The sequence below is a fragment of the Arachis ipaensis genome, chromosome B08, assembly GCF_000816755.2.
Source record: "Arachis ipaensis cultivar K30076 chromosome B08, Araip1.1, whole genome shotgun sequence".
Lineage (NCBI taxonomy): Eukaryota > Viridiplantae > Streptophyta > Magnoliopsida > Fabales > Fabaceae > Arachis > Arachis ipaensis.
This window is the reverse complement of record NC_029792.2, coordinates 17659384-17668053: the sequence shown is the minus strand read 5'-3', so window position 1 is coordinate 17668053 and position 8670 is coordinate 17659384.

The window sequence follows — 8670 nt, the reverse complement described above, 5'->3', positions numbered from 1 at the left end:
TACAATTGGTGTCATATTTTTTGATGTTGTAAATATGTCAATAGTGTAAATAGCTTAATTTTTGGTTGTTTGGTTATTTTTGTTAATACTTAGATGTTTGTTCTTCTTGTTTATTGATGTCTTTTGCTTTTATTTTCTACTTTTTCTATGAGTTATCACCCTTATTGCTTGGAAGTTTGGTTGTGATCATATTGTAGGGTATGATGACTTCAAATTGGGATTGCACGCTAGAATGGGGAATCAATTGAGGGAGGAACCGTATGCGTATGAGAAACACTCATGGCAACCACCTCCCCCATGTTACAATGAGTTAAACCCTTCTCAATGTGCATACCAAATCCAAAGATATGAAAGGTACCCCTACACAATCCTCAATCACCAAACCTTCAAGCACCACACCATCCACCTCCATGGAATCCAAATGTCTATATACCTTGCTACCAACCATATGAACCATCACCACATTACAGACCACCTCAATACACTCACCCACATAACATACCTTCCAACAATACAACCTTTCTCCCAACCTTTGAACCTTCTTTTCCACCAAAATGTGAAGTTCTTCAACCCTTACCCCAAGAACAACAAGATCTTCAAACTTTTCTCCAAGAGCAAGAAGAATTCCAAAGGAAGCAAGGGGAGTTCATGGCTACCGTAGCCTGAAGTGGTGAACCGCTTGGCCTTACTACGCTCAAGCAATCAAGATGTTTCCCTTGAGAAATGTGGAGGATCAACTAAGGAGTGTAGTGAGGAGGAGGACATGGAGTCTAAAATAGAAGGAGTGGAGTTAAAGCATGAGTCACGAGAGGAGGAAGGTAAAAAAATTGAACTGGAGGAGGTAAATAAAGAATTGAGGGAACTTTATCAAGAATTGGATTTCATCATCAATGATTTTTTGTCCACCTTGGTCAATCTCTTCAATGATCTTGATGAACCTTCCCTTTTTGAGTTTGAGAGAGATATGGAAGTAGACTTCACACAACCTCCTAAGTATGGATTGAATGATAGTAGGAAAAACTCACAGAAGGTTGGTGAGGAAGAGCTAGAAAAGGGTGGTGAGGAAGAGGTGAACACTCAAGAAGTGGAAGCTTTCATGCAAGAGTTTAATAAAATGACTCCAACGCAAGGACAAATTGAGTGGGTAACAATATCCTCAATGAGCTTCATCGGGCCACATCAATTTGCCATCTTGGAGACAGATCACTAACTAAAGGTGATTCTTAGAATGTTAAATGGTGAAGGATTAGATGTCGGTTACCACAAGAATTCAAGGCTCACAAAGGAAGCCAAATCTAGAAGAGGAATTCAAAAGTGGTGCAAAGTTCAATTAAGAGGATTCCAAGGTTTATTTGGGTGCTTTAAGGGTGATTTGGGAGGTTGTTCATCCAAGCACAAAAGCAAAGATCAACAAGGGGATGACCGGGAAACTAAAGTGTGGGATCCAAGCATACAATTCTGCAACCAACAATATTAGGTCCTAATTGCTTGCTTGAGGTTGCTTGAGAGCTTGATGTACTTCGTTTGGGATCTGGGAGGATTTTGGAAAAGCAAGCATGGTTGGCAACTCAAGGATGGATGGAAGCACAAGCCTCCTTGATGTGAGCTTCACCCAAAAAGTCTAACTTAAGGACTTTAAACCAAAGTGCTAGGTGGGAGACACCCCACCATGGTAACATCATTCTAACTCTCCTCTTTTTTAGTTTTTGCTTATTGAATTTTATCCCTTTGATTGGCTTAGTTTGATTAGATTCTAGGCTTAATTTAGTTGCATTTTAGTTTGATCATGTGCTTTTGAAGAATGATATGTTTTGGGGGTTGAAAACCTTTGATTGATATCATGGTTGGTGCCTTAAAGGCATTAAAATTTTTGCAGAAACAGAGCATTGTGCGTACACACACCCTTGTGCGTATGCACACTTCCCCCAATTTTTGACATTTGTGCGTACGCACCCTCCTGTGCGTACGCACACTTATTTTCACACCCTCTGTTCAGAGCACTCGCATCTCCTTGTGCGCGCGCCACCCCAACCTTTTTCATTCTGTGCGTGCGCACACATGATCTTTTTACCCTGTTCTTAAAAAAAGAGTTTTTTTTGTGCATGCGCACCCTCTTGTGCGTACACACACTTAGTAATACCCTTCCTATCAGGAGCATTCGCACACGACTGTGCGTATGAATATCCCCAATTTTCGCCAGTGTGCATATGAACAAAACCTTGTGCGTACGCACAAGTGACGTTTTGAACGAGAATTTGAAACAGAACCCTTATCGTGCCTTCCACTCCCCATACCCATTCTTCCTTCTTCAGCCCCCTTCCAAACCCAGCCCAACCTAGGCCGCCACCCTCATCCTTCCGGCGACACCACCGCCGCCGCCGACGCCGCCAACACTGCGCCGCGACCCTCCTATTCTTCCTTCTCTTTCCTTCTTCTTTCGTCTTCTTCTTCTTCTCCCTTTACTCTTCTTTGTTTTGTTTATTTACTTGTTTAATTTTCATCTTCTTTATTTAACTTTGGTAATCTAGCTTAAGTTTTGCTTAATTGTATGTTGTTGAATTGCAAGTGTTCAATTTCTGATTTATGGGTTGTTGATACTTGAATTTTGGCTTGAATTTGATGAATATGTGCACTGCATACTATGTGTTCGATAAAATGCCTGAATGAACTTTGAGTTTAATTCATATGTTGTAGCTATTATATGTCTTAGACTATATCCTTGTTTGACATTCTAATAAAGAATTGTGCACTTTTGAATGATTATAATGCTATTTTGGGATTGAAATTTCAAGAATATACTTGTTTATTGCTTTGAGTTGCTAGCACCAAATTGATATGGAAATTGACATTTGATTTCTTATTTGGTGAAATTTTTAACAAGTACATATTGAATTTAGTGAATTGAATTGAATTTCTTGTTCATCATGATTTTTAAATCAATATAATCACATAACAAGGTACTTGTTTCTTGTCAATGCTTTGCATTTGTTTGAGTTGACTGGACTTGATTCTTATCAAGTTTGTCACTTTTTGTAACAAGCACCTTCTCCATGTGATTATTTCATTATTCTTGAGAATGAATGAGTAATGTTCTTTTCATCATTGAATTGGTTATTGTTTGTTGAGCTATTTTATATCAATCTTGCGCTTTCACTTGCACAATTTCAATATCCAACATTCTCTATATTCAATTCACTCTTGTTGCAATTTGTAACACCCTACTACTCAGAGCTTTACGCTTAAGTCGTAGGACAGAGGTAGTATGGTGTTACAGACCTCTAATCAGTAAATACATACGTATAATAGTGGAAAAATATCATATACTAGGAGCCTTGAAAAACGAAAAAAAAAAAAGCAAAATTGCAAAATAAAAAGCACAACCCTCAGAGAACGGAATTGCTTGCGTGCTAAGAAACCTAAAGGTTAAAGATATGAATAAACGACAGAGTGAAAAGAGAGTCAAGAATACAGTGAAACTAGCTCCTGGCTTAGCCTGCGAAGCCAAGACTGGCCGGAGAATATTTACACACACACACACACACACACACACACACACACATACACACACATATATATATATAAGTATCCCAGAATATCCAAAATACAGAAATAAGGCCTAACTCTCCTTTAACCTCTATGAGGAACAAAATAATCAAGTTTCTTGGAGAGAAAGTTAAGTACATATATATATACAAACTGAAACTCAAAATAACCCAGAGACTACTCCGCTTCAGGAATCCAGACGCCTAGCGAGGAGCCTCTCGACCTGCATCTGAAAATAACAACACAGTATGGGGTGAGAACCGGAAGTTCTCAGCATGGTAAAGGTGCCACACACATAATATATAAGGTCCTGGGAATGCCAGAGGCAATCCTAGAACTCCAGCATAAAATTATAAAACTTAAACTCTAAGCAGAAGCCATAAGAGGGGTTAGGTGACCTAGAAGTTCTAAACCTTCCTACTCTAAATCCTAACATTAACATCAAACAAATCCACCCTTCCTCCGCTCCTCCATCACCATTGATTCAGCAGAGACAAGCAATCAAACAATGTCACGCACAAGTAGGAAACAGATAGTACAAGTAGCAAATATAATAGGTAGCATGATATATATTCAGTTAGGCAATCCCAGGTAATGCATATCAGACAAAACAAATAAATGCGCATGATGTATGCCTATCCTATGGCTAATGAGACTCATCTGTCGGTTATCCAGCCAACCCGACATGTCTGAAAACCTTAGACTGTCCCTCGTCGCGCATCCCCATGAGTCTATGCATAGATTTCTCATTCATTCATCATTTAATCATTCATTCATTTATATATCACTCAATGGGGGATATCCATTCCTGGGAATTTATATGTGTCCGGTCACCCTTACGACGTAGGGTCAACAGAGTATCGAGTTTTGACTTAGAACACGTGGTGGCAAGCCACGGTTCTGTTACCCAGGAAAACTCGTATCTCAGATATCATCATTTCATAAGCCGTTTAATATTCATAATCATTATATAATCATTCATCAAAGCCATGGCATCATAACTTCATTTAACATCCACATCTCTCTCTTATAACTCATCATGTTTACCTCTTTCTTCATCCCCAAGTTACCTTATTTCCCTAGCTTCAACTAGCTACTAGACTTAGTATTATATTTTATAGCTAAAAGGATGAAAATGGAGGTTTATAAGTCTAAAATCTGGTTTAAAACATAAAAATCCAATTTTGCAGGAAATAGGGGCCACGCGTACGTGTGGGCCACGCGTACGCATAGGAGAATAAAAAGGTAGCACGCGCGCGCATTTCCTTACCATGCGTACGCGTAGGTGAGAACATCATGTCACGCGTACGTGTGGGTCATGTGTATGTGTGGTCATGCATGTTGGCTCATCACGCGCCCGCATGGGCGCAGTTTAAAATTCCATGCTGCGCGTACGCGTGGGCGTACGTTGTTCAAAAAAACACAATTTACCCAGAAAGCTGTTATATCCACCTGTATAATACATAATTCACACCTAAACTCCGACGTTCATAACTTTTGCTACAAAATTCTGTTTTTCACAAAATTTATACCGTTCAAAAGATTACAAAACCATCTTTGAGTTGAAATAAATTCCACTTCCAACCAAAATTTGAGGCTCCGGTTATGAACCACCGAAGTTCTGCCGAAAACCAAGTTTTTCAAAAACTTCAAAACCTCATTTTCTTTTCAAAATTCATTTATAACCATCAATATATTTACCCTCAACAATAGCACAACAATCCTTGCAATTCTATCATTTCCTTAGCTCATTAACATCTCATTTCAATCCAACTTTACAAGCTTTAATCACAAACTAACATATTATTTTATATACACATATTGTCATCATCCTAAAACTCTCCAACCATCATCACATCATTGTTCATTATATCAATACCAACAAATTCAAATAAACATCACTCAACCTCAACCATATCATTATATTGTCAAGATCATAAATCCTCCATCCACCATCATTATACTAGCATATATATATATATATATATATATATATATACACACACACACACATTCAACCCACATTGTCAATTGCTCAACTATAACCAAACACCAAGAAGACATCATAAATTCACCATATTCCTCAACACATGTCCAACATCAATTTATCCATCAATATCATGAAGACTAATCATTTTAACACATTTAACCACTTCAACTTATCCTATAGTTCTCTAGCCTAAGTTTTCACAGAGCCTTACACATTAAATGCGCGAAACCAAAACCATACCTTGGCCGATCACCACGTTTGATCCAAGGCAGCCACTCAAGCTATACACACAGCACCCACAACTCAAAACAAATACCAAGGCCTTAGCACCAATCCTCCACCAAGCCTCCAAATGTCCACAATGCCAAGTTCCAATTACAACACACCACCTAATACAAATATACAACACATATATATACCCAACTCAATCTCTAATGCACAAATTCATAATTTTAGATAGGATTTTGGTTTCCTCACCTTATCCACGCGCAAAGTAACTTAAACTCGATAAGCTCCGCAAGCTAAATCGAACCTAGAACACCAAATTTGGCAAAATCTCATTACAAGGGCTCAATTTCAAAAATCAAAAGGGGGTAGAGAATCTGAGATGGGATTGTGGCTTACCCGTGAAATTGATCTGATAGAAATGTAGAGCTCGACGCGCTGGACGCGTGGTCGCAAACAGTGTGGCGATCGGAGCTCGAATGGAGAAGTTATGGAGGATGGAAGTGGGAGTGAGGGTTATGAAGCTCTCCTTTCCCCCTTGTTGTTTCAGCGTGTTTCTAAGCTGAATGGGAAGGTGCTTCTGCCCATTTTAAGTTATGGGTCCGGTTGGACCCACGAGCCCAGTTCAACCGGTTTGGCCCATTTGGCCCAATTTTAGGCTAAATTTTTTGAAATTAGTGTCAAAATTCTCGTTTTGAAGAGCTCTATCCTATTTTGATATTAGATTTATATTTTTAATTTTCCTAATTAAAATTCAATTTATTGACTAATTATTTACTAATTTTAGCGGGGTTTACACAATTGCCTAAGCTTGCTTGTGCTTTAATCCTTGCTTATTCATTGCTTGCAACTTAGGCCACTTAATTGAGAAAATCATGCTAAATCTTTCTTCGTGGTGCCATTTTAGCCGGCCGTTGTGTGTGTTCTAACCACGCACATAATTGGAATACACACACGGCTTATTTTATTTTTATCACACCATACAACTATGCAAACTTCCTCAATTAGACGCTTGTTTGTTTTCTATTGGCTCTAAGTATACATTGGATTTACTTCCTCCTTTGCCTTTGTGTGCTACTTGTCCCTATGATTCCTAATTATACTCTATTCATTGTTTTTGAGGATGAACCGTAAAGGGAAGGAGCCGATAGAGGAAGAGGACGCCGAGTTTGGAGATGCCGATCCTGCATTGGACTTGGCAATTTTTCAGCAGCCGAGCCCCCACATCCGCCAGCTGAAGGTAGGGGTGTTCAAATCCAAACCGATCCAAATTAAACCGCTCATCCAATCTAATCCAAACTGAAAACTGATTAAAACCGCACTAATTCAGATTTGATTGGATTCTATTTTTTTTACAAACCGCTGGATCAGATCGGATTTCGGATTTATTTTTCATAACCGATCCAATCCAATCCAAACCACATAATGTGCTATAATATTATTATTTTATTATTATATTTATAATTATACTTATAACATGTTCAATTTGTTATACAACTTTATATTATTCATGTATTATTATTATTTAATAAATATTTTATGTCCAAAATATAAAATGTTATTTATTTATTTATTTTAACTAACTTATAATTTTATTTCTATTGTTATGTTATTGTTGGCTTTTTAAAATATTGTTGAGACTTGTTATGTCATCGTTGATTATTTAAAATTTAATGTTGTAACTTGTTATATGTATTTGATTTTTTTTAATTTACAAAACCACAAATCCAATCCAATCCAAACCGCTTGAAATTGGATCGGATCGGATTGGATTTTTTTTTAAAAGTCATCCAATCCAAACTGCACCGCAAGTACAATTAGTGTTCGGATCAGATGATTTTTTGACTCAAAACCGATCCAAACCGCACCGCGAACACCCCTAGCTGAAGGTGGGGTGATTTAGAGTCATTCTCACCGTATTGTATTCGTGTACGGAGAATTGAGCAACACTTAAGTGTGGGGGAGGATTCGCCATTATTGGGCATAAATTTTCTTTTCTGAATACTTTGCACTTTATTTTTTTGTTTTCTTTTATTATGTTTCTTGTAGATATTTAGAGTGCTTTTGACTGTTACATTGCATTTCCTTTTGGTATATATATCTTAGCTTATTCATAGTTTTATTTCGAGCTATTGCATTTTGTATTTTTAGTTGGTATATATTTTATAGATAGAAGTTGTGATTGGATGATATGAATAGCATAGTGCCTAGTTCAATTTTGTCCTAATTTTTCATATTGATTTTTGGATATTGAAAATTAGGAATAGAATTAGAAAAATTTTTGATGAAATTGCATCCATCACATCATACATACATATATAGAAAATAATTTTCGTGAAAAATAACAAAAATTTTTAAGAATTTTATTTTTTAGGGCATTCTATTGAATTGATTTGGAAAACTATTTTTGAGCTTGCTTGAATGATTTTTTTTGTGGAACATAGAAGAGAGATAGAACAAAATACCTTGTGAGTTGTTGAGCTTTTAATGAGTGGTTACACACTTTAACCACAATTTTTGTTTATTGTGTGCTATGCTCCTTCTATAATTGTGATCTTGGTTTTGCTGATTCTTTATTTTCAATAGTTGATGTTTGAATGCATTGAGCATGATTGAGACCATCTTTGAATTAAACTCATTCATCCATATAGCCATACCCCTTGCATCTACCATTGTTAACCCTTTTGAGCCTTAATTACCCATTGTTTTTAACATTACCACATCATAACCTTAAGCGAAAAACCATGATCTACCTTGAATTGCATCCTTAATTAGCTTAGGTTGAGAGGTGTGTTACATTTAAGTGTGGAAAAATTTTAGAGAAACTTTGGTAGAGAGGATAAAAGTATTTTGGGTATGTATTGAAAGAAAAATTTTGGAAATGGGTACATTCATATATGAATTCTAAAAAC